At 46.0% G+C, this 27,962-nt stretch overlaps 1 protein-coding gene across 1 annotated transcript in view; it reads right to left on the reverse strand.

Annotated features, from left to right (window-relative positions):
* The window catches only part of znf536 (zinc finger protein 536), a 168,302-nt gene that overhangs the window by 109,770 nt on the left and 30,570 nt on the right, over positions 1-27,962 (reverse strand). The window contains exon 3 of the mRNA XM_037453627.2: positions 23,544-23,652. The gene's annotated coding sequence lies outside the window, so the exon portion shown is untranslated. The remainder of the gene's footprint in view (positions 1-23,543; positions 23,653-27,962) is intronic.

Here is a 27,962-nt window from a genome sequence, read left to right on the forward strand (position 1 = left end):
ATTGTTTTTGATTACAGCGAGGCTCTCTTTAAAAGTGGATCAAGCCCGTTAACCTTGCGCACGCACGTCCGCACCCCCCCCCCCCCCCTCCCCCCCCCCAACACACACCAGCGCGCAGCAACAGGGCCGACCGGCGCTGGAGTAGCGAAGGGGGGGGGGGGCGGGGGGCGAGGGAGAGCCCGTTTACAGGAGGGGTGTGTGAACCCAGGGCCCTCGCCGGGGGCCAGGGCGACGACCGCAGCGTGATTTAACAAGTTGCACAATGCGTGTCCAAACCACAGCACTTGTTAAATGCTGCAAAATGACCCCCGTCGCCCCCCCCCGGGCCCCCCCCGCATGATGCAACGCAGGTGAGCGCGTGTTGCATGCCCGTCTCCTTGCGTGGCCCTTTACGAAGACATGGCTTTGAGAACTTGGTCGACAGGAAGTCAGCGCAATGAGCCGCCACGTTTCACACGCCTCGGACCGGCCTCTGTTGCTCGCCGGAAAAAAAACGCGCATGTTTGTCTGTCGCGTGCTTTCTAGTGAGCGCACATGGATGCCTATTAAATCCCATCGAGGAGACGGGGGGGGGGGGGGGGGGGGGTTTAAAATGAGAATGCGACTAGATGTGATAGTGTGATGATATGCAAAACAGAGGTCGGTGTGGAGCTACTTCTGACTCTTCATTTCTTTGACCTTCATAAAACGCTGCACAGCAGATATTCTATTCTTATCGTCTAATAATAGAGCACCCGTGCCTATAATATATTATCTTACAGTGCTAGTCCATTACCATGCCTGCTGTCCAGTAGGTTAGATGGATCACAGATTTCCTCAGGGAAGCTGCGTTTCGTCTGGTGTGCTCTCAGTAAGCAGAGATTGACGTGACATGCGTGCACAGGGCGAAGCAGGTATTGCTGCCCCGCTGACACAGGGCAACGGCAATGGGATTTCCATGGAGGGTTGCTGAGTGATGCAGTGGGCTCCGCTGTGTTAAAAGACCTCGGGCCGTAAGAATCAATGGGTTGCATTTAAAAGGGTTGGTGCTTTAAATGTTGGCGATGGCCTGCATACAAACTCCTACTTTACATCACAAATACATCTAGAAAAAGCCTGTTAAGGAATAAATGATATTGGATCCGTCCTGGAGGGCTACTCCTAAGGAGGTCAGGTATCATACTACAATGTGGGACAAAGTCGGTTTGGAGGGGTCAATCAAACAGAGGTCTTTGACCCAGGAGGGCGCCATTCCTGTCGAGTATTTAACCAAATCAAGTTCAAGGAATGAAGCTCAAGCGATATCGCGGAAAAGGGATGAAAGGATGTGGCCAAATTTGCAGATTATTGATAAGAACTGCTATTAAAACAATTGTTGTACAGGCAATAAATAAAAGTAGTAGGGGAGTTAACACTAAGTCAACATCTGACAAATAATGCAATGTAATGAATGTAAATCTATGTTTAAAAATTGATGGATGAACCAAACAAAACTCCATAATGCCCTGTTTTTTAGTCACAAACTTTTCACTTGATGTATTACCTCTGCAAACCTTGTAAACATGAGTTTATGGTCTTTAGTTACAAGACCTTTTTAATACAGCATGAAGATCACAGTAAATCATGGTACTGTCAAATAGAGCATAAAGCATACTATGATTTAGGGCGGGGCTACTTTGTGACAACAGGTTGCTACCACGGCTCCAAGTGGTCTATGTTTCGGTCTTGGAACCTTAACCCTTTCACAGTGTGTTTCCACTCAGTCAAAGTTGGTTGTGTAAGTGGCATCAGAAAACCAAGATGGCGACACGCATAATAGCAAAGTCAAGGCTTCGAAACCATTGTCCGATGTGGACAACGTCCCATTCTTATAAAGGAACTCCAACCATTTCCCGCGCTCCCTCTTCCCTCCCTTGCTGCAATGTCCCTCTCCTTCCCTTCACCTCCCTCTCCATCCTCTCCACTTATCCCCCCCCCCCCCCCTCAACACCCTCCCCCCCTCCCCCATACGTTGTGGTGTGGAGGCCGTGAGGGGATGGAGTGAGGCGTAGGCACTTCTTTAGCTCAGCGGAGGCCAAACAGATCGAAGGCAGAGAGCACCTTGCTGCTGGGTAAGCCACACACTGAGGACTCCGACGCCCTTCTCGCCATCCCTCTGTCTCCCACAAACTGTCCTTCCCCCCTTATTCTTTTGATTCGACTCGTCAATGATCCAAAGTGTTGGCTTGCCGTACATTTTCTAACGTGTGTGCAAAGGTAGGTGAAAAGCAAACGCGGTGCTGTGACGCCAGGGAAAGAAAGGTTTTAAAAGACCACACACACACACACACACACACACTTTCATGTCTACCTCTACACAAGTACATCCCCAAGTCCTCCCAAGCCCAACAAGAAATGCTGGTAGCCCTTCACAAGAGCTCTATCGATCTACCTGGCTCCGCCATACTCTCCACTGTGTCATTCAAACCTTTTCAATTTTTAATCACCGGCTTCCACATGAGAACAAGTCGCTGCACTGTCAAACACAAGTGTGTGTGTGTGTGTGTGTGTGTGTGTGTGTGTGTGTGTGTGTGTGTGTGTGTGTGTGTGTGTGTGCACAGGAAAGAAAGCAAAAGCCACAAACACACAGCTGCAAATGCAGAAAGGAAAAAAAAAAAAAAAAATGAAAATCAACATGGAGGCACACCCGCAGTACTTCAAACCCCCGTAGCCCTGCACATACAAACAACTATGCACCCCACACTAAACATACAGATGCACACATGTAGGCTACAAAGCACATGTCTGGAGACAAATCCAAATGCTTTATTGTTTGATCAAAGCCAGCTGACTAACACTATCTAGAGCTACATGCATTAAGAGAGAGAGCGTGTGTGTGTGTGTGTGTGATTGTGTGTGAGAGAGACGGAGGCATTTAAAAGTGTGTGTTATCACCTGGCCCCCATCTTGTGCCCAGCCCCAGACGGTACCCAGCTTTGACCTTGGGCTCCACCATATTCATTACATCATTAAGTTACCTCTTCATTAACTTTTCATTGTTTATGGAGGAGGCATCAGGAAGGAGAAGAGCTGGGGGGAGCTGGTGGGTTTAAGGCTCTTTATCAAAAAGCGTTTCCATGGCTGCCTATCTGGGTCTGCAATGTGAGGCTGGGTCTAATGCTTGAATTTCCGATGCTCTGGGAACCCCTCTGGAGTCCGTGTGGGAAAGGGTGTGTGTTGTCTTTCCAATTTCAAATATGTACCTTTACTCGGTTTGTGTTCAATTGTTCCGCAATTTCCAAACATGGCCCGTACATTTCATGATGAAGGGTTAAAGGATGAATAGGGGTGAGCAAATGCTGGCGTAGTGCCGTTTAACATGCTACTTGACCACCAACTAGAGCTTTTAGAACCGACCTGCCATGCAAGTCATGCGGGGTCCAAACACTGCTTTAATTGGGTGGGATCCCGTTATAGTGATGAGGGCCTTGGATCTGTGTGTTTCATTACGTCTAATATCTGAGCGGGTGGTGGTTACACAGTGATCTTTATTTTTAGCAAGCGTTGGTAAGACAGTCCCCTCTAGAAAATGTCAATCAGTGTTTCCCGCACTAAGTGTTGTGTTGTCAATGCATCCCAAAGGTTACAAATATAATGCAGGTTTGATTTGGTTTCGGTGTTGCTGCTGTATGTTACCACAGCTGCTCATTATGACAGTAGCACATCACGGGCCTGTGGGGCCCGACCACACTGTGAGCTGGCTGTAATTATCCTCTGGTCTATTTTAGAAGTGGCTGAGAGGTATCCTCTGGTCATTTTTGGATAAGATCTCTATTTTAATAAATGTATTTCTGCTTCTCCGAGACCAGCACCTCCAACTGCTTCAGTGTATTTAATGGGCAGTGTGTGTGAGCAGAGTGTTACTGGCAAAGAGCGAGGGGCTCAGTGGCATATCGACGGATAAACAAAGGTTTTAAATGTGGCATTTGGCAATGCATTCGACGGCCTTATTGTGCAACATGACTTTCGCTAACCATTTTTTCACATGAGAAGATAAGCATTTGAAATCGAAAGTGCCCGCAATTTTAGGACGGGTTCCCATGAAACATCATCTATCTGAAATCTGATAGAACATATTTGAGTGCTTGCCTTGTAGCCACCAGGCACTGTTGTGCTTCCACACCACTCTGGCTTTCTGTCATTAGCGATGCATCGCCCCGACCGCAGGCACAGATTGTGTTTTTTTTTTTTTTTTTTTAAAGAAAAAAAAGGTCCTTGCCAGCCACCATCTACCATTGCAGCCCTATTATAAATGGCAAATCACTGCACAGCTTTGCTTACTCACTCTCGCTCTTCAACTGGCTCCACTGCTTCTCTTCAATAACATGTGTAGACGGCCCTTTGTGGTGCGAGCTGCTGGACGCCTGGCAGTTCACACTTTTTTTTTTCTACCGACAGCGCTCAGAGGGGGAGAGAGAGCGATTTAAATCGATGCTTTATCACCTTGAGCTTTTGGTGTTTTTCAGACTTGCAAAGCACGCGTCTTAACAGAGTAATCCTGCTCGTACAGTTGTTAGGTGACGCGAGCTGAGGTCGCCATTTCTGCTGTGGCTTTTGTCATTAAAAAACGTCAAATAGATACATTCACCGATGACTGAAACTATACAAAATTAAGGAGGATAAATATCTCTGATGAAAAAGATAAAATTGGAGAAATTAATAAAAGGTTTGATTTAAACTGGTGCGAGTTACCTCAAGAAAGTTGATCTTACAAAGGCTACACAAAGCAGCCGTACTTTCTGCATATTTTAGTTGAGATTTGGGGAATTGAGTATCTCTTATTTAAACTCTATAAATGAAAAAATGTGTTTTACGTGAATTTGAGCTGTGTAGTGTGCCTTGAAACGTCAGTTCCTGTAGTTGATCGAGTTAATTAAGTGTAAAAATTGGTGATGCGGAAGTGAAACAAAGGTGCGTGCTCACCCCCCCCCTGTTGACAAGTCCAATTAAAAGACTTTGCTGAAGGAACAAAATTAGAGTCAAAAAGATTTGCCGTTAGCCCAAAGGTGTGTGAGATATTCAAAACACATTTTTTTCTTTTTCTTTTCTTGAAGAAATACGTGAAAAAGGGTCAGGGGAGATTCAGACAGCACTGTATTTGCTGGGATGGAAATGGTAATCAATATCATTTATGACTATAACTTCAATTAATAGTTTTTTTGAAATGGTCAACTCATATTGTATTTCTCATCCGATATGTCATCTGTTACTTAAAAGATTTTGCTTGGCTACCTTTACACAGTATATATTGAACGCTAAATGCCATTATCAGGTAAGCTCTTTATCAGTTACATTAGATCCTTCTGCTCACAGCTGCTATGAGACACTCTTCAGGTTGCCCCACTTAATACTTCCTCTCTCCCACATTACTTTGCTAAATTTGAAATTGTTTTACCGTATTACCTCTCTGGAAGTGCCCGGAGACAACCGACAAAGTGCAAATATACACAGTCCCTAAGCCACGTTATATATATTAAACCCAAGACGGAAATACAAAATTTGTAACTTAAACTGAAATTAAATAAATAGCTGAGAGAGCATGATACTCCTACTTCCAAAAATCCAATCATCACGATAAACAATAGCAAAGGACACAAAGCAATGCGGAGGAGATAATGAGGGGTAGGAGCAATGCAGAAATCAGACTGTTTCAGGTCTGAAATATTGTAGGCATCGAAAATGAGAAAATGGATGATTGCAGCGCCTGCGTGCATGCTGCATGCGGCCCGTACACAGTTGATGTAATCTTGCAGTTCTTGTTGCCCAGCAAATTGAACCCTGCGTCTCAACGGAGAAAAAAAAACGGCCAATTGTTTTTTAGTTTGTTTTTTTTGTGGCCGCAAATGAGATGTGGAATAATTGGAAGATTCAACCCGAAAGGCCGGTTCAAAAAAAATTTCCTCTTTTCTTGTTCCTCCTTTTTTTAAAGGCAATTACACATGGTGGCCTCCTAAGGCCTAATTTATTCACAGTGAGGCATCATTTGAGTGATAAAAAAAAAAAGTTACTAACATCTGTAAATTCATTCAAATTCATGTAAGGTACACAAATGGTAATGGTTAATGCCAAAAATCATGACCAAACATGGGAAAATTAGAGGGGAAAAAGGAAAAAATTGGGCAAAATCAGCTGTCAGTAAGGACCCAACTAATTACAGAGATTAAACATAACAGGACGTGACTGGATGAAGTTTAAGAGAGAGGTTGTAATTGGACGTCTATTTATTGAAGGTAAGTTATTTAAAAACGGCAGATTGTCCACTAATCCAACTCCAAACCCTTTGCGTCATCATCAGATACAAAGGAACAGATGCCGTAACAAGAGCTGGGTGAGTTTTAGGGTTAGCGCAAAACTGATGTCTTGGTGGACAAGGAAACTTCCATATTGTCCCCTAAACACCAGCTTGGCACGAGTGCGTCATGTGCTGACCTCAGGTTCCAGGTATTCTGGGTACCCAAGCACTTGTCAGTCAGTCCACAGCTGCCCTTCTGATGTCAAGGACTTGCTTTTTTGTTTTATTTGTCGCTTCGGTCAAGGCCTGAGGAAATACATCCAATGCGCTTTGCTCCTCCAATGGTCCAACAGAGGGACAGAGTGAGAGTGAGTGAGAGTTGTGAGATGAGATGGATTTTTTTTTTGTTTATCTGACAGTTTAAAAGAAAGCAGAATTTGGTACTGGAGATCTACCTTGAACATTATTTTAGTCACCAATCTTGGATCCAAAGACGATATCTGAAAATGGCCAACAATTTGGGAAAATAAAAACCAGTGATGTGAGACGGTTTGTGTGTTTTAGTGGGGTTCGGATGTATTTTACTCAATGGATTATCAGTCTACCGTTGCCTTGATTCATTAGATTGTTTTGTTATTTAATGTAATCGTGTCATTTTGGGGAATTTAAACTAGCCCACTAAAGTAACCCAATAGGACCAACTAACTAGCCCATCGTGGGGGTAACAACTGCCATGTTGGTTTTTTTTAATGGAGCCTGAAGCTTTCTGCAGGAGCATCGGTATACACGATGCATTCAGTGATACTAGATAAGGGGCTGTACTTTACAAGCCATCTTAAGCACGACCTGCTGCTGCCCCTCTCACAGCAGGACGTGGCCCCCCGCTCTCTTGTGCTCTCGCCCGGTTCTTGTAAATCCCCCATCTACTCTGCCCAATACACGGCCTACGGCTAAGCAGTTCACACAAACTGCACTCCAAACCCCCACACCATCCCTTGGACTTTTCAGAGATGCGGTTTTCCAATTGCATTATGGAATAACCATGCGAAGTTCCTTGTGTTCTCTGCTGTGGTTTCCTGGTTTAGTGTGACGCACAGCACAACACCATCTCTACTCCAAGCCACTCAGCTCATTCAGTGTAAGCAGCGCTCCAAACATTTCAAAACACATGTAGACGGTTGCTACAACTGGAAATATGAGTAATGGCGTCCGGAGTGCGGTGGTGACAGTGTGTCGGCGGCGGGGACCACACACAGACCTTGCAAGCAGACGCAGCCTTCGCGGTGTGACGGAGGCACTGCAAGGGACACGAGGCACGGCGCGTAAGTCCCAGTGTGTGTGTGTGTAAGGGCAAGGGAGACCTCGGAGCCCCGGGGACGGCGTGTCACATAAGCTCCATCACAAGGCCTCTTTATTGGGCCTGGCATGGGTCAGACCCCTACTGTCATCTTCAAATATGCCCGCCACCTGCTCACTCACACACACACACACACACATGCATGCTCTGACATCCATATGTGTGCACGCTCACCAAACACACACACACACACACACACAAACCAGCACACATGGCTTGCAAAGAATTCATCTGGTGTTTGCTGGTAATTGCAACAAAAACACCAAATCTGGACATGTCACATTCATTTCCCAGGACCCCAGAGTAGAGGGCTAATTTCAAACAGCCTCCCCTCCTCACACGCAGACCTCGTCCTTTTTTTATATTTTTCATCTCCACCCAACAACCCTTCATGTTTTTTTTTTCACCCTCTCATCTCAGAGAGGAAGAAAGAAAAGGAAAGGGGGGGCGGGGGGGGGGGGGGGCGTCGTTTATTCACCGGCCAGACGGCTATTTGCTTAAAAGAGGGACAAAACTGACTGATATTCTTTATTCGTCTACCCGGAAAAGGGTTCATGCCACTCTGCCTTCAGATTCCACACGTCTAAGATATACGCCCAGGCCTTCGCTGCCAGGGACTCGGGCCGCCAATCATTTAAATTAGCAACGCAATAAGATCTGCCGTGCCACCGCAATCGGGGCCCTGAATGCGAAAGCGAATCAAGCCGCTTGCTGCCCCCTTTTGCAATTTACGCCAATATGGCTCCTCTCATTGGGACTTCAATGCAATGTAGATTTAGTGCATGTGATACTCTGCGTTTGTGGTCATTTCTTTTTTGTTGTTGTTGTTGTGCTTTTTTAGGTATGTATTTATTAGAGACCTGTATACAACTGGCAAACTGAACTCTCCATTATCACAAAATGAGCTCACGTGTGACAATCTGTCTGTGTGTGTGTGTGTGTGTGTGTGTGTGTGCTTTCTCTTTTTTTCTCTTTCTCGTGAACACAAGTATGCTTGTGTGTATGACCGTGTGAATCACTGTGTCTGCGTGTGTGTCTGTGTGTGTGTGTTCCCTGATGGAGATAAGTCTGAGTGGTTAGGAGGGAACAGATGTCAGCTGGTGTCGGCTGCCAGCAAGACTGAACAAAGCCAATCACGTTACCTTCCTGTCCAAAACGCATGGCAGAAGGAGCCCTGAATCTAACTACAATTTGTGGTATTAACTCGGAGGATGCCACCCTGCCTGCAACCCCCTGCCCACCCACCCAACCTCTAAACACAACACACACCTCCATTATCCTGTTTGGAATAAATCACATGGAACGACTTGTGGAGATTTGAAAGATTGCAGGGGGGGGGGGACTGACAAAATGGCGCCCGTAATATGATCTGCCCTTGTTTGCTACAATAGCTTAATCATTCATAAGCCCGTACAATGGAATGACTGGCAGGCATTACTAGTCTACACCAGGGTCCTTTGTTCCTTTTAAAGAATTAATCTTAAGGGTTTCTGCTCGCAAGCAATCGTTCATTAAATCAGACTTTTGAACCCAGCAAGTCGTGCACGAGGGTTCTTTTCTCAGCCGAGAGAACAACAAGCCGGAATTGGAACTTGAACGGAGCGACTGCTTCGGATAACCAATGCTGCGTCCATCTCTCCTCCTTTTCATGTTCCTCCGGTCTTTTCCTCTCGTTTCTTTCCCCACGCATTTAAATCTGTCCCTTTATGCTCCAGGAAATAAAGTGCAAGAGCAAAGACCTTGATTGATCCCGGAAGAGGGGAGTCACACAGAAGAGCAGAGTCACCATGTACCATAAACAATGTGTAGCGAGAGAGTTTCCAAACAAAAATATCGGCCAAATATTAGAAAATAAAAAGATCAATTCAAACCAATTTCATTACCATTTTACCATTTTACTCGACATGTGGAGAAATATCTCCAAACAGAGCTCTGCATGTTTTGATTCAAAACTCTCTCAACACTGATGAAACCCACTTTCAAGAGGCCCGCAAAAATCACAATTTCCTCTTCCTCTCCAGCCAGCGTTTGATCTCGACCACAGCGAAGGCTTCTGTGTTTTGAGGACGCGCGCGATGGTCCCATTAGGAAAGACACACATGTCCCCCCCCGATGGGCAGCAGACTAAAAGGCCCAGCAGTGTGCCCAGCGCAGGGCTGAGACGTCCAACGTGGGCCCGGGCCCAGGCCGGGGGAACCGAATACGCCAGATCCAGCACTGGGACGCTTGTCCCACAAAATGTCCCCCATCCAAACAGACACATTCGAGGATAGGGCAAGACGCGCTTTGAGACGACAGAACAAGCAGACAAACAAACGTGGGTGGGTGCGTGTGTGTGTGTGTTGCTTTGGCATCTTAGCACCGACTGACAGATCCTTAGAGATTGTTACAAATCTGTTGACCTTTGACCTCACCGCAGAGTTGCAAAAACCACACGCAATTTCCCCCGAGACTTTTAACAGCCTGCAGAAGAGCCGTTTTAGTGCGTGTGTGTTTGCCTCTGCTGTGTGTGTGAGTGTGTGCGTGCAGTGTAACCCCGAGGTTAAAGAGCAATCTGCAGCCAATTAAGCGCTTCACTAGGAGGGCCCTGCTTCCACGAATGAGAGGAATGCTCCACGAGCCTACGAGAGAGGGACTCGACTCAGTGCGTGTGTGTCTGTGTGTGTGTGTGTGTGTCTGTGTGTGTGTGTGTGTGTGTGTGTGTGTGTGTGGTAGCTGTGTGTCATGGTCGAGACGTTTACACTGCAGGTTTGTGTGCTGGTAGCAATTAAGTGTCAGGGAGCTAATGTAGAGGGTTTAAAAGTTCACCACCAAGAGCAGACTGGTTCTGTAGTGAGCGTGGAAGCACGAGGTCTGACCTGAAATGTACCACCTGCCGAGCCAATCACAAGTTGCTACTATTTTGATATACAATTTGACAGATCTTGAAATTGTTGTAGCCTAAATGACCCTTCCAGAGCTCCATAGTTTACTGAAATCCTTTTTTTAGAAAAGGAAGTTCTGCATTGCAATAAAGTGAAGGGTATTTTTGAACGACCCGGTGATCTTGTCTTGAGGAATGGGCTGTCGGTGGTGGGCTCTCCCCTGGTGCATTCTGGGAATAGGGTACAGTGAGTACTCGTGATCATTCGATAATTCTATTTCCAAGTTGTGGACAAGACATTGTGCGTGACTCAATGTCTTTTGACCTTTTATGTGTCAGATGGGTAAAGAAAAGAAGACCAAAGCCACCTGTTTCACGGGGATCACACGGAAAACAAGAGCGGAGCAAAGTGAGGAGAAGAAGTGTAAAAGCAAGAGGGCAAGTATGGAGTTAGGCAGGGTGAGGTTGATGTCCGTGCAGCCCCCACCTGCACCTCCTCCCAGCAGCCCCTGCCATCCATCAGTGGGTGAGCGGAGAGGATCGGGGGCCAGAGTAATGAGCCGTAAGCCCCCTTACACGTGTTGACGCGCCGCTAAATAAGATCCATTTACCTAGGCTACCGCCGCCGCGCCCCGCTGGCGACTGGAGGAGAATGCAAACGCCCTCCCCCGCCAGAACACACCCCCCCCCCCCCCTACCATCACGCACCATGTCATGCACAGCAGTGCACTCTGGCTGCTTCTGTGTGTGAGCTCGCTTCCATTGCTGCCTGACTGCTAGTCTCTCAATCTGACTGTGTGTGTGTGTGTGTGTGTGTGTGTGTGTGTGCGTGTGTGTGTGTGTGTGCCTGTGGGCAGGGAGGACGGCGTAGTGATCCAGTTACTCAAGACAGACAGAAGCGATCGTTCTCCAGTTACAGAGTTTTCTCCTAGACTTGAGGGCATCACTGTCAAGTGTCGGGGCCATCAGGGAAGTCTCGCTTTAGACGATTACACTCAATCGTGTGTGTGTGTGTCATGGCGGGGGGGGGGGGACCACGAGGTGACCTCCGCCGCTCTAGGTGGGCTACACTGACAGTCAGCTGCTTCTTTTGTGACTGAGTCAAAGAACCTGAAGGGTCTATTCACAATGAACGACGGGTGACACTGGAATAAATTTAAAAAAAAAAGATGTCTTACCCTCTCCTGACACTAGCCAGTGTACGGCAGCCATCACTGCTTATACAACGCATCCTCGCATAACAAAGGGGGAGAATGGTGAGGGACGCGGAAATGTCCGCAAAAGCATACCGAAACAAGGGGGTGAAGAGAATAAAAATAAGAGGAGTGATGGAAAGAGTAAAAGGGAAGGAGGGTTGGGGGAGGAAGAAAACAGGCACAAAAAAAAGACAGATGAGTGAGCAGGGCTTTAGTAACGCTGTTGGGGTAAAAGAGAATGCCACTAATAATGAGATGTCTATTTTACCCACCAGCTCTCTCTCTCTCTCTCTCTCTCTCTCTATGCTACGCCTGTTTTCCTCTGGCCCCCATTATCAGTGCACTTGAACCCGGGGATAACAATGAGTTCACAGAGATTGAGAAGTGCCTGGGTCTTAATTGTATGTATTTAGTCACGCAAACAGAGGCAATGGCCTGAGAACGCCTAGTTAGCCAATGACATCATTTAGCCACACAGCCACTTTAGCTCAATGGGGCTGCTGTTGCGTGCCTGCCTGCCACCGCTCCGAGTCTCTCTGTTCGTCTTTCACCACTCGCAGGTTCCCTTAAATGATGCTTCTATCTCCATATATCTGTTGGTGTGGTAGGGCTTTTTTTACTCCTCCTTCACAAGGTCATTCTATGCCTGGCCCTTTTTTCACACCTTGCATTTATTTGCAGAAAGTTTCTGCAGTTTTGGCACGTTTAATCTTCAACAAAATTTCTGGGAAAGCACTTTCATACTACTACCTTTCGAGGCAGTAGTGTTCAATGCATCACTTGTACAATAATTTAGCTTCCAATTTAAATAAATATAGGATTTTACATATTATATTTGGGCTTCATTTGCCCTGCGCTTGTGTGTGTGTGGGTGTGTGTGTCTGTTTGTTTGCATGCATACTTTTGTCGATCAATGGTGGTTGCTGGCAGTCACAGAGATGATGATGGCACCGAGATGTTAGTGTGCCTCACTTGGTCGGCACAAAGAAGGGTATGTGTGTGCGTAATTGTGTGTGTGTGTGTGTGTGTCTGTGTGTGTGCAAAAAGGAGGGGTGCTTCTCAAGCAGGGGTGTCCGCACTTGAAAAATCAATCACCATCTGGGCTCATTTTATACAAAGGACAGAGGGAGGGGAGGACAACTCACAAACACACACACACACACACACACTTCTTGCATCTTTCAATCCATGCAAAGACAACAGAGGGACAACTGTACAACCGCGTGGTGCCTCTCTGGTCCCGTGGCCTTATTGTCCCAAGCAAACAGACAAACACAGGCAAGTACGATTTCTTCATTCTGCCGACTAACTGCGTCCGGACGCTTTTAAAACCGGCCACCTCAAAACCAGGGGGTGCATTGGTCCTAGAGAATCCAGGCCTGCAACTGGGGAGTGAAGAGTCAAACGTGGAGGGATGTAGATCGGGAAAGGCCTATCTAAGCCATTAGCCAGGTGCTATGTGAACACACGGGATCGGGGGGCCGGTGAGCAAGGTCACCCAAAGCAAACAAGGATAAGAGGAAAGAAAAGCAGAGCTTCATGTGCTTGGGTTGGCACCTCGGGTCAATGGGTTTCCCTCCCATTCACCCGCGCAGCGCTAGGTGGACCGCGTTCACAGGCGCGCTGCTTTCGGTTGCTTTCAGACTCCATTTTTGACTGCATCACGCACTTCTACGAGTAAATGGGAATGTTTTATGCAAAGACGATTTTCCTTCTTTTAAAGTATACAGAGAAAGGCACAGGAGGTTGAAAGCGTTTGTGTGTGAGTGTGCATGTGCATGTGTGTGACATGATTTTTGCTGGGGTGCTGCCTCCTTTCAGTAGCACAGTTGTGTGAGAAATACCAGTGGCAGAGGCTGCTGAGGCAGCGAAAGCATTTAATACTCAACAAACAGTTATCTAAGCCCATATCCAATAGCTAGACACCACTGTAATGTGACCTACATACTAAGTGAATCGGAATTTTATTTGAACGTAGGTTGGGGCGCGGTGGGGGTAAGGACACAGGTTTTTGGGGGGGTTACAACAGAACTCAATTCAAATGGCAAGAAAAAAGTATTCGCTTCTACTCTTCTTCCACAGCCGGAACAGAAGCAGAGTATAATTTAACAGGACATATTGTGCCATCCTAAGTATTGCACTGTCGCTACTTTGTCAATTGTCACCCTCTGGAAAGAGGACATCTAAAGAGATGTATTAAATGACAAGTGGAGGGGGGCAACATGTTTTTCCTGTTGTTTACAGGGATACAAAAGGTTGGAGCTTGTCTCAGCAATGTGTCAGGTGGTGCCACTAAACATAGTGTTTCCACAGCCATAATGTACATAATGTACCTTTCCATCTCCCATGATTAATAGTTACAACATAATATTAATTATTGGTATATATTTTATAGAAGAACTTGTCAACTTGTGAACTCCCAACTTGTCCGGTTTTTCCCTCTGTGGTTGCGTGAGCTAAATTAGTCAAATGAACCTGAAGCAAATTATTTTATTAAGTGGTTTTGTTGCCTAAACGTCTTGGGAAGACTGAAATGTAATCTAAAAAGACAGTATGCAACAAGTGGACACCCCCAAGCTGTCCCTGACACCTAAGGCCGCCACCTTCAATACAGAAAACTAGGGGACGCCTGGGCCTTTGACCTATGGTCCCATGAAGGAGAACACTGTGCGGTACGCCGTGAGGCTGTAACGGGGGTGGAGGCGCGGACGTTACGGCCAACCGGGGCGGGGGGAGGACAGTACGAGACTTTAGCTTCAGAGCAACCTAGCGTAACAATGTAGCGTAACAATGTAGCGTAACAATGTAGCGTAACAATGTAGCGTAACAATGTAGCGTAACATTGTAGCATAACATCGTAGCATAACATCGTAGCATAACATTGTAGCATAACATCGTAGCATAACATCGTAGCATAATATCGTAGCATAACATCGTAGCATAGTAGCGCAAGAAAGTAGCATTAAAAACCGTAGTAATTAACTGGCGTGAAGAAATACCAACTGTCCTAAGTACACTGTCTCATGCAAAATGCGCAAAAGTCTTAACTAACAATAATCAATGCAACCAGGGACATAAACAGCAGTGTCCTCAGTGAAAGTCCTGTGTCTGTTTGACCCGGCCACCTCTCAAAGGTCAACATTAAACATATCCGTGGTTGGCAGAAACACGCTGTGCCAACATCGTTCCTGGCAACTGGGCTGGGTTCATCTGCCTCACCATGGTTCCAAACCTTGAGAAGGACACTGTTTCGGCTCGGTGCAGGGCACAGAATTAAAAGCCCATTATGCATAATTTCAGGCAGATCTGGACGGATCCACTTCAGAAGAATTTTGATAGGTTTGGTCCCAGCCTCAGCCTAAAAATTGATAAATGAATAAATGCAGGCACACACTCGCACACACACACACGGCCATAAGTACCCAGTCAATCTGCCTGGGCACATCAACAGAGCAGGTGTCCTTAGTAATGCACCGTTACACACTTGGATCTCTGCATCTCAGAACAGAGGGAAAAAAGGGAGGAGGGAGAAATAAGAGAGAGATAGAGGACAGTTAGAGGTAAGATATGGAACAAGTGTCAGTGGGTCTATGTTTATATGTTATTTTTTACCTGCTAGCTGTCGGAATGTAAAGGTATTTGGAGGATCCACAGCCAAATTCGAGGTTACCCAAACTTGTTTAAATGCACCCAGTTTCTTTGCTCGAGAGCAACAGACTCACACACTCATTATTTTGGGGATGATCAGAAGCATAGAGATGATGTTTTTTTTGGTATCCATATGAGAAAAATTCATCAGGAAGACAAGCTTGGACGAGGAAAAACTAAGGAGACAGACGTACTTAGTGAAGACCATGCCTTTGCCCCCTGCTGAGTCTCAGCAACATGGTACATAAATAACCATTATGAATCATGCTGTTTGGTCTCACCCTGCCGTTTCTCAAATAAGATCCAGTTTCCATTCAGCCACAATGGTGATGAGCAGGCCTCCTGCGACGGCGCACCATTTTGTGAAAAGCAACTAAATAAAACAAGCGACGTGTTTACCTAGTGCTTTAATTTCCTAAAAAAGAAATGCGCAAACATCTCGTATACTCACCCAGTTCAGCATCACATTTTCAGCTGCTCTGTGTTTACACGTCGACTCGTCTGCCTAATAGGCTCGCATCCAGTCTAAACCTACAAGAGGCCAGAGGGCGAGCTGACAACAAAACAATCCTGCAGCTCAGATGAAAAGACAAACTGCTGCTCAAATAGGACCATTAGTTTGCAGAAGCAGAGGTTACCAATCTATTATCATGAAGAAAAACAACATGACTTTCATTTTGTGAAAGTTTGCCTCGGCAAAATGTGATAAAGTGGGGTTAGAGAGATCCATTCTGGCAATTAAGAGGGCTCAATCGTGCCGTTAGCTGGGCTATAGATGCTCGTCTTTGTAGACGCTTGTTGCCTTTCCCCTCTGGACTTGAGACTTGGGTGGTTGGCCTATGTGGCCCAAGAGATTACACTACACAACCTTTATCCCATGGCAAATCTATCCCTGGGCCGCACATTTCTAAACCCTGTAGCAGAAATCAAGCCTCCATTGAGGGAATCCCCTTTGTAGAACTTAAATACATGCCAATGTGTCCATCAACAAAGGCCCCTACTCTTCCGCCTCACTCTCTGTGACACACTAAGTTCAGATTGTCCAACTGGCCTGTGGGTGGTTTTTTTTTATCCTTTCTTATTCTTCCTTTTTTTTGCTACTCCTTTAGAACATTAGGCCATTGAACTACAACCGCTGCAATAAAAATTCATCAGGATTAAAATGACCTCACAGACAAAATTAAAAGTTCTCCGAATGTATACAATAAGGGCCAGTATCTTTTTTAAGACATTCTCAGCTTCCTTGGGAACAGGATTGTTTCTTGACAAAGTGGTTTTTGCGCAACAATGAGCACCTTTCAGACACACACAGGGACTGCCTTTAGAGTGCGGAGGGAGACGGATTTCACATATCAATCAAAAGAGAGAGTGGGGGGGGGGTGGGAGGAAAAAGGGCCCTCGTCTGTCGAGAGTGGTCCTTCAGGAACCATGAACAAATTCAAATGGAGTATATGCTTTCTCTCTTACCGCCACTGTTCATAATAGCAGAGGACACAGGAGTAGTGGAGAGGGAAGGAGAGTCCTCTTAACAATTTTTTTTTTTGTTACTTGTCTTCCCTTATATGGGGAATGAAGCACGGTCGCTCAGTCTGGCCCTGAAATAATAAGACTGTAGTGGATGCCCAGATTGTACAACATTGGGAAAAAAGTTGCTTTGTGAAGAGGCCAAGAGGGCCCTACTGCATTCAGTCTGTGTGCAAGCTTTCATGTTCTCGAGTTTGTACATGCAAGGCCTTGTAAGTGTGTGTATGTGTGTTGGGAGGGGTCCCATTCCATTACACCTGTGCGATGGCATAATGAGCCCATGAGTGTGTGCAGTGGGCCACAGCCACCCACTGCGCCAGCCATGCACACCACCGCCGCTAATCACGTTGAAAATGAATAAGGTGTCAGAGTGGATAATTCACAGCTGCATTAAAAGCAGCGTAGCCTAGATATAAGGTACATAAAACAAATTCAATTCAGTGTTCTGCTGTGGAATCTTTTTCTTTTCTCGACAGCTGTATTAATGGCCACCGCCTCAAAGGTCTTCTTATTAGGTCACTGGCTACATGTTTGACCTTCTACACTTTCCGAGGCAGGGGTATTCAGATCATCTCCGACGTACAGCTCACAGGAATACAGGGCCGAGAGAGTCGGTCTAGTGTTCAAGTTACACTGTAACCGTGAGACATGGGAATCATTTGAACTACAGAAAACAGATCACGTATCAATCAGTACAATTACTGTGGTTCAACGCCTCCGCCAACAAGTGAGGTTTCACATTACATCGGAGTCCGTCCAAAATGTCATCACTTCTTCATTGTATCCTTCTGGACATTTAACACCTGAATTCTTAAGTCCAAAGAAATATATTTATGAGGTCACTGTGACCTTTGCCCACCCAAAATCTAAATCAGTAAGTGGATGTTTATGCTAAGATTAATGACTTCCCTCAAGGCGTCCTTGACAGGAATGGTACTCACGGACAGACACCCCGAAAAACATAACGCCTCTGTGCCGGCAACTGCTTAAGATAAAGTTACACATTTTTCAAATATGTATTACTATAGCTACTCCTCTTTGCTGATCCAGAGAGGGATATGAAGAAAAATGGATTTTGTCTGTAAGTTGCATCTTTATGAGAATTATGAGACGCAAAAGAAAAGAGATCAGGCACTGTAAAGTCAGATATACAACAGTGGTGGGGTTTTTCCCCTCTTGCAAATAATACCTAACTGCTTTTTTTTAGATGCGTACAGTAAATACATACCTTCTGTTGATTGATATGTAACATAATTTCAGCCAATTTGTGTTAGCCGGCCTCTACACGAGAGTGGGAAACCGACAAGATTACCCCAGTTTGTTCACTGCCTCACAAATTGCATCACTTCACCCTGCTTAGTCCTCGGTGTGACATTAAAGTGGATCTCTGTGTTACTGGGGGAAAAAAAGTATTAGTATTCACCGCATGTATGTGTGGCACATGTGTGCTAATTTTAAAAAGGGATGCTGTGAAAGTGTGGAATTGGGGACAAGGCAGCCTTGCACCGGGCCGTGACACAGACTTATGTTAAACCTAATTAGATCATGATAATAGCTTTAGGGCCCCAGTGATCAATGGTAGAGGTCTGTGGAGATGAACTTTCCTTAAGTTTCATGCCACACGCTGGTTGTACAAGAAGAAATGTGATTGCACACACACACACACACACACACACACACACATCTGAGTGGTTGGCAGACACTGTGGTATAGGATAGCATTATTTCCAATATGTATTATTTATCAATAATTTGCTATTCAAGTGCTAGCAGTAAATGGGCATGATTTTCTTCCATCGATGTATGCGGTCAGCATTGGACTACTTCAACCGTTAAATAGGGCACATTCGTGCTACATCCAGCACCAATGTGACGGGTATGAATCAGAATTCCTTAAGCCTGTTTGACATCACCTGAGCCCTCCAAGCCTCTCCCGTGAAGCAATGTATCCACCGACTTTCCACATCACATTTGGAAATTAGGAGCAGCTAGCCATCAACAACCTTATTGTGGAGTCTAGTTTACAGCTTATAGACCTCTCGGATCACTCTCACTGAAGACAAAGATGATTCCATATGCTTCCATTACTATCTAATGTAATTTGTGTAATGTAATATTTGAACCCGTCCGCGTCTGCTGACGGGCCAGCTAGCTAGCTAGCTCGTGATTAGTCTTGATACCGGATGCTTTGGGAATCCCTGCACGTATCGGTTGTGGTTGCGGTACTTGTTGACTCTCAAAGCTTCCTCCTTTTCCCGACTCAACCCTGCCTCAACCCAGCAAGTACAGCAGAGGAGCACCACCACGGGCCACCAACGCATAGAAGTAAAGACGCAGGATCACCAAACAACAGCCTCTTACGACACCAAGGCAGACCATTACTGGTGAGATCATATACCCCATGAGGTCCGTGAACACCGCAAGAACATCGTAACTGAGTCTGTTTCTCGGCTACTTTGGTCAGCCTGTTCCCAAAATGAGCAAGCCTTGGATAAGCTTTGAAAAATAGATGCAAGGATGTGTGCAAGATATCTGAAAGTATAACATATCAAACCCATCTCGCCATCAAAGGATGGAAGGTAGAGGTAGTCGAGACTTTCTTTTATCTTGGAATTACATTCTGTCATAACCCCATCTTCTTCTCCTGCATTCTTCTCCGTAGCATTATTGGACCAGTTCTTCTGTATGGTGCCATCTGTTTTTTCCATATGCTTACAGTCCCTAATGGTCACAAATTTGTTCAGATAACTAAATTAGCTGCCAAATCTCTGGTAGTTCTGAACCCAACCTTACCGATTGTGTAACCTGATTTCTTATCAAACATGATCTAGATTAGGGGGGGTCAAACTCATTTTAGGAAAGGGGCCACATAGAAATGCAATGTATGTCTTTCTGGCGGGACCCATTGGACGCCCTGGTGGGCCGTCGGTTTTATGAAGAGCTTTGTTGTGTACAAGCTTTAAGTGACCTACGCTTAAGTCTCAAGTAAGCCAGTCTGGAATGTAGATAATTCATCTAATTCGTATTTGTGTCTTAAATGTATTTTTAAATAAAATAAACCTAAATGTAAAATTCCTTGTCTTGTGCTGTGTGCAGTACTGCGGAAAACCTGTGTGCGTTGGTGTGCATGTGTGTGAGTGAAATGATGCAATACCTTGTCTTTTAAGACAGGCGTTCAGGCCTTATTTCCTATAATGCAAAGGATTTCATGAACATCACTATTTGCCAGAGGTCAACTTGATTCATAATCTATGAATACTCTATTTATTGGGTCAGTTTGTCCTGTTTTCGGGCCCGTTGCAGTGTGACATGCTTGCCTGCTTGCACCCAAGCCCAGATACGACCAGCGGTTTAAAAACGATTGTGCTGTGGTTCGCTTTCAATCATCCACTTTTTCTGCTCTTTTTTGAAAAGTTGCTAAAAGTAATAAATTAGTTTGATTTTTTTTTTTTTGTCGGGGAGGAGGGCAGTCCTAGTGGACTGAATTATTTAGTAAATACCCAATCTTAGCCACAGATTTATCTGTCTATCGATACAGCCAGCTGTCTAGACAAAGGTGTGCTGGATGATTTACTGACCCCCTGAAACCTTCAAACAAATAAAGGATTAACATCACTTAGGAAACAATTTTCCTGACAGAAGAAGGCCTCCGTCTGCTTGCTTGTGAATAGTGAGGTGTTAAGCTTTCCTTGGCGACATCTATCTCTCGCCACCACCTTGAGGGCATCTTTTAAGCAGAAGAATTTAGCCATTATGTGGCATTAACCTCATTAGAAAACACTCTTTAGCTGCTCCAAGATAAAATTGATTTACAGCTGCCATTTCCACCAGTGCTCTCGATCAATGGTTAAACTATCCCTTTTATGGCCCTGTGCACACTCTGCTCTTTTCTCTGGTTTTCTTTAACTGCTCCTTAATTTCATCGCCCTCCTCCGCTCTTGTCCTCGCGCCAGGTATGTAGTCGCAGGGCTTATCTGTAACCCTCCACAGTTAAATATGGGACTGACTACATGTTTTGAGAGAGGATAAACACGCCAGGATCACTGGCAGATTCCGTGAACCTATTAAAGCACCGAGTTGCCGTCTTTCTCCTTTCTAGATGCAGCAGTTTCACCACAGTCAGCTCAATTTGCGTGGGTGGTCTTAATTGAGGTTTTATCTCAACACAATGTCATAGTGTTGTTGTTTCACACTCTTTCTATGGTTGCTTTAGCTATTCACAATTTAGGAGAAGTGATTAGCCTAAGCAGCTGCAGATGGATGACTGTGTTCAAAAACTGATATTGGAGTCTGGGGGGGGGGGGATGTAGAATATAGAGATCGGCATTGTGGTTATGGAAAGGTTGTGCTATAAGCATAACCAAGTTGCTGTTATAAAGAGTGCAACATCTTTCTTGGAGTAGTTAAAGAGCTCGTGTGGCTGTTTGTTATCTTGGAAAAGGTTTTTTGTAGGCCGTCGGTTAATAACAGTTGACGCAAATTTGTTTTAAAGCCAATCAGTTCACTAACTTAATTGGTAAAGTAGCCCTTTACATTAATGTTCTCAATAAATCAATAATAAAACACAGGTTCTCTCTCTCGTCTCAGTCAAAAAGTTAAAAATAATATTACCATTGTGTACCATTAACATATTTTGTATAGTTTGCCCCCACATGCACTGAATTGTTTAGGCAAATAAACCAATAGGTTAGGGGTTAAAATGATGCAAATGACGGCATGACATACTACACTACTTGATAAAAAGCTCACTTCTGGTTTCACTCTGGACACACATTCTGGTCCCAGTTAAACATTCACCTGTTTGTGATTATGTGAATTTAATAAGACTCGATGACACGGTTTAGTTGCAAAGTATGACAACATAACACCGGAAGTCCCATGAATATCGTATTCCCGTGCTCCTCGTGAATGACGTATTTTGTTGGTAGAAAAGTGTGTTTGTGGTGACGGTGGGAATGATCTCATAGCAGATATACGTGTGAGCACAATCTGCAGAGGAACAGTGAGACATGCCGTCGAAAGCGTCAGAAAATGCCAGTAGGTGGAAATAAGAGTTCTGATATTTGTCGTGTAAGTGCGAAAGGTCTAAAGCGGTTTGGCCCATGTGGCAAATTCATGGAGACTGGGGACTTTTGGACGCATAGTATGGCCCAGAACGCTGCTTCTACACACAAGTCGACGGGGGGGAAGACTGTGAAGAGCTCCGCCAAGCAGAAAACGCGCAATCTACGTCAGCCAATGGCCGCCCACCTCTGACAGCTCAGGTTTATGTGGACGTTTAAGCAAAACACTCCATGCTGTATTTCTTTGACAAATCAATAAGACCACCATTTCAGCTCTCCTTCCTCCCCTCTCTCCCTCCCTTCCTCCCCCCCCCCCGTGTTTCGCTCGCCCCTCTCTCATCTCCCCGCGTCTGGGAGAATTGATCCGCATTGGATGGAATGATATCAACCGAAGGGTAGAGTGATACGCCCCGTTCCCCCCTTTCCTGCCCTCCTTTCCACCGCACTTTTGACACATAAATAAAATATGTGGCCTTTTTTTTTGTTTTTCGATTCGCCGCGGCGTTGCTTTTTGGAGACAGGAGGACGGTGCACAGGGCTCACACGGAGCTGTCGGCAGACAAGAGGGAGCTGAGAGTCGGCTGGTTGCCATCACTCACTGTTCACAGGCGCCCTACAAAATCCCCTGAACTTTCCGACACACGCATTTGTTAGAGTGACACAGTCAGATTCTAAAGAATGGTATTAGAAAATAATGTGAGTGCTAAATTATTCAGGTTTTTTTTTTTTTTCTTCTTCATAATGCTTCACTTTACAGCCGCACACAGCTGCGCGCACGCTTAACACACACAGACATACGCTGTGTGTGTGTGTGTGTGTAAAGAATGAAAGGGTGAGAGAAAATCAAATTCTCTAACTCGTCCTACTGGATCCAGCCGCCAAACCGTCCCCCGCGTCATCCTCACTTCAATATCAACCCAAATAAATACCAGCCGCCACCACGCGTTTTGGGGCCGCCTGCTATTAACGGGTGCACGCGACATGTTCATCCACACCGTGGCTAGATATTCCTGCCATGACAGAGGAGGAGACTTTCCACAGCCGGGCAACAGATAGATGCCGGGTGAACTAACCTCGGGGCCTAAGGAGCATGCCAGGGCGCCAGGGCCGGGTCTCCAAAGGCCTGTGCAGGGTTTCCGCTCCGCAGACCGACTCCGACGTCCTCTCCTCACACCTCCCCGGGCCTCTCTGCCCCCCTCCTCCCTGCATCTGAAGCCCTCGGGCGCATACCTAGATACCTAGACGTGGCTCCCTGCAACTGGTGTCGGACGCCGAATGACGGCAGACAGCTTGGACTTAAAGACAAGACAGAGTAACCCGGTAGGACAACTGATGGGATTAATTAGGAATTATCAGTTGATATGGTCCTCTGTGCATCGGGTTCATCGCGCGTGTGTGTGTGTGTGGGTGTGTGCGCGTGCGTGTCATTATCACGATCAACCGCATCATCACCCCACACAGATTGCATCGCAGCTCTCCTCTCCTACTCCCTCAGCGTTACTTCCATCCTCATTTCCTTCTCTACTCCACTTGAGGCAACTCCACGCAGGAGCAGTGTGGCCGATAAATACCTGGGAACCCGAGTGATTCAGCAGCAGGTGTGCCCCCCCCCGTTCCCCTCTGCCCTGAAAGCCCTTAGTCACCTCAGATGGTGGGTGGGGGGAGTTGTGGGACAGCGTGACGGCGTGCTTCGCCTCGTTGAGCCGGTCCTTAGCTTCAGCGCCGCTGCTGGTCGCCACAGATCAGGGAGTCCTGAGAGAGAGGGGGGGAGAGGGAGAGAGGGAGGATAAGGAAAGTGCCGAGTTCCCCCCCTGAACCCCCAGCCCTCCCCTCTTTGCATCCAGCATCCCCCTCCTCGTGAAGGGGGCCTCCCCCATGCAAAAGAGGAGGGGGCAGGTGAGTCGACTGCTGACTGGAAACCCTTCTCCTTCTTCTCCTTTGTTTTCTTTATCCTGCTTTTTTTCAATCATTTTGTAGTTTTCCATTTTACACGCGTCAACATCATCCACAATGACAACAGGCAATAAAACAGATTATATTAAGAATGAAAACGATACGTCAGCATTCATGTATATAAACATAACATTTCAGAAACCTTTTCAAAGAATACTCTTTAATTTATTTGATTTGGTGATCAATTATAATAAACTAGAGTTTCAAAATGTGAATCGTTATTGAAAAGTATTTTGTGAGTTTTGTTTTGTTTTGTCCCGGCCAGACGTCTCAGATTTAGTAACAAACTACAAACTTTCCAGTTTCTTTTCTGTCAGTTATCACATCAGACTCATTTATACAGCAACATGGAGAAAAGAATGAACTGTATACATTTTGAACCTGGCTTCATCCAATTTGGGGATTTCTGCAAATTAGGAAATGTTTAATCATTATTTGTATATTTAGACATTTCAGATATCCACAAAGTTATTATAATTACAAGCATTGGTTACTGTATATGTATTACGTACAGTTTTATTAAATTGCAAGCTTGCTGCAGTTATATATTTACATATCTAGCATGTGAAGGGAAGCAAGATATTTGATTTAAACTCATCCTTCACATAGAAATAGAGCTCCTGTAGATCTGCACTCACATATCCCATGTATCCAATAGATATCCAGGTCATTAAGCAACGTACACCAACAGCTCACCACATTTAATCAGACTTTACTAAAACCTGCTGACTCAGACAGAAATCCTCTCGCTCTCTGTCTCTCTCTCTCTATTGGCTTTCCTTACTAATATTTTCCAAAACATCTATTTCGCATGGGGTCCGGGCTCTGGCCGGGGCTGAGCTGCAGGAGCATCACAAAAGAACAAATGAAGGGAGTGCTTTTCCAACCCCACCTGAAAAGGCTGCACTCATCAAAGGCAGTAAAAGGCCTCGGCTTTGAGTTGTGACCACCAGCTGCTGAGTGGAAGTTGCATTATCGCGGGCGGTCAGGTGGTGAATGTTTTGATTTAGACACGTTTCAAGCAACGCAGCCCTCACATATATTATATTTACAACATTCAGAGTGGAACACGCTGGGGGTTTTTTTTGCCTTAGAAGTGGTTTACCTTCGATTTTCACTGCTGGGAAAGGATCACTTGAGAGACGGAGGGGGAGGCGGATTGAAGGGGAATTAGACGTGGCTCAATACAAGTTATCTTTAATGGAGGGATCCTGGGTGAAGGGATTCAGGAGCCAAAAAAGGGATGTAGAGTGTTGACAGCTGTGTTTGGCGCAGTCGGACACTGGGGTCAAGTGTCGACGAAAACACACACACACACACACACACACACACACACACGCAGCCAGACAGACAGACAAATGCTTTCACATTCGCCGTGCCTCGCTTTAGCGGCGCGATCTCGTCACGCCGGTCATCTGATGTCAACTTCACAGAGCGGCAGGACCCCACCAAGCCAGCTCCGTGGCACCCAACAAAACCAACGGGATTACAATAGGTGTCCCAAAGCTACAGTCATCTGTGCTCCCACACAAAAGGAAAATGCCCTGTCTAACCTCCCTCCACACACACACACAGACAGTCAGACACGCACCCACACACACACTGTTGGATAAGTCAGGAGGAAATGGATGCCCATGTTTTGTGGGACCACCTGTTCATCCTGGATACAAGTCTGAGAGCCCAGTAAGGGTTAACCCTCTTTGTGAGAGAAAGCCAGGATTGCGTGTGCATATGTGTGTGTGTGTGTCTGTGTGTGTGTGTGTGTGTGTGTGTGTGTGTGTGTGTGTGCGTGCATTCATGAGTTGGCACCGTCCTGACTGAAACGTGCCCCATGAGTGGCAGACTGGCTCAGGCTGTCCGGCTGGGAGGGAACAGAGCCCAGTGCTGGGCCACCTCCCCAAAAAACACACACACACACACACACACACCTAATCCTGTGCACATTCCAGGCGGAGCATCTTTCCTCTCATTCTAAACTACGTTTTCTAAAAGAGAGAAAAGAAAAAGAATCAAAACAATGTTTCACAGCTAACTTCATGGCTGAATAATAGAAATATAAAAACACGAATGTCTGCAAATCCCCTCCAACAAATAACCACCTCCTGGTAGGCAATGAGATGACAGAGGAAAAAAAATAGCAATCTTGTCTTTCAAGACGAAAAAATATTTTAAGGGGGCAATGAATTTCGTGGAGCTGAATAGGATGTTGGTACATGTTTTACTAAAGGAAATATAATGGCAGACTATTATTAGATCACATTAATCACGAGTGTGCCAAAGGCAGTGACAGCCGCGCTGAAAAGGATTGAAAACGCTGGTAATGGATATAAATTACCCATTGTGTGATAAAAGGATTTTTTTCTTCGCTAAGAAGGTAAAAAAGGAATAAAAACACTGAAAGGGCCGCTAAATCGCCGCGCGTACGTACTTGGCGCGCGCGCGTGTGTGTGTGTGTACGCATAAATGCGCGCGCCGAGCGTCCTGTGAGTGTGTAATGTGTAATAATAAGGGGTTATCAGCGCGGGATTAAAATTTTAAGGGAATCAGATAGTGACAGTGAGGCCTCGCGCTAAAAGGCGCCAGTGACAAAAAAAAAAAAAAAAAAAAAAAGAGGCAAGGATTAAAAACAGATTAAATTGGTTTGCAGAGACGGAGATGAAAGCAAGGAGGAAGAGAGGGTGCTGGTGGGGGGGGGGAGGACGAGAGTGTGTTTTGACAGAGGTCTGTCGGGCTTTTGGCACCGTGATAATGAGTCACATCTCCCGCGCACTGTTATTTATCGCCGACTTGGCTCACAAACAAAAGATCAATAATTTTGAGCAAATCTAATGTTGTCCTCGCCGCTAATGCGCTCGTCCATCACATCTGCCATCTCCTGCGAGGAGATGGACTGATTCCCTGTTTATTTGGAGATCAAATGCAATTATATCACATGGTTCTAATAACAGAGGGGGACCCCTCCCCACCGCCCCTTTCCCGACGCCTTGGATCCTGCCCATGCATATGTATTTATAGACGTACAGACATGCACAAAGGTGTCACGTATGTGTAAATGATAATGCATGTATGGAACGGGCGATGGCTTGCCGAGCCATTTTCCCGCATCAATCTTCATTTCTTCCCCAGACCTCGCCTTTTGAAATATGAAGTGTGTCAACGGCCCGTCCCCCCTTCAGCGCAGGAGGCGCGCAAACATCCGTCAAAGGCAACGCGAGCCCGGCGTGCGCCAGTTAGCCCTACAGCGCGGGGGGAGATGAGAAGACGGCAGATCCTTCACTGACAACTAGCCCTGGGTGAGACACTTTCCAGCCACCTGAACTCAATCAGGCCCCGGCGGAGACGGCGTTTGGCTATTGCGTTTCATCTCCATCCCCTTATTCACTCGAGGTTTCACTCCTGATTTATCTCGCGGAGAAGGAGAGAAGCAAACAACGTCCGGAGTTCTGACATCGCCTTTTGTGGTTGTCGACGTGGCAGCCGCTGGTTTTGGGGGGGGGGGGGGGGGGGCGCACTCACACGGAGGCCATCGGAGGTTTCACTGTCTCCACCTCGCACATGGTATGCAACCCCTCTGTGTGTACTATCTATCCACTGTTGGCTGCGTGCACAAACCATTTGGGGACCTTCTCCGGCTGTCTTTGGCACGCCCCGAAATCAAACGCACCCCCCAGCGCTGTGATGGTAAAGCCAGTGGCAGGTGTAAGGCACTAAGCTCCTTCCCTCTTCTCCCTGGGTGAGGTGTGAGGAGCGAAACAATGACAGACAAAGGTCACCTGGCCCACCACGACCCACCCGCAGAGGTGTCGACCTGCCTAAAGCACCCCTGAGGCAGGAGGGAAAAAGGAAGGAGGGAAGGAGGGAGGGAGAAGGAAGAAAGGAAGAGTCTGTGACAATGACTCTGAACAAGATTAAGTAAGAAACTTGAGATATTAAGGGGTTATCAGAGTCGCTTTAGCTTCAGCGCCTCTTTTCAAAGTGGTCCACAAAAATTCCCCAGTGCTTTGGTGACCTTTTTAAATTGTTTCATTATTGTAGATAGATTGAGATGAATTGGGATTGTGCTTTATCCTTCACATTTGTGTCTGGAAGGTTCTATACAAATAGAGATT

This window comes from Pungitius pungitius, chromosome 4 (genome assembly GCF_949316345.1).
Source record: "Pungitius pungitius chromosome 4, fPunPun2.1, whole genome shotgun sequence".
NCBI classification, from domain to species: Eukaryota; Metazoa; Chordata; class Actinopteri; order Perciformes; family Gasterosteidae; genus Pungitius; species Pungitius pungitius.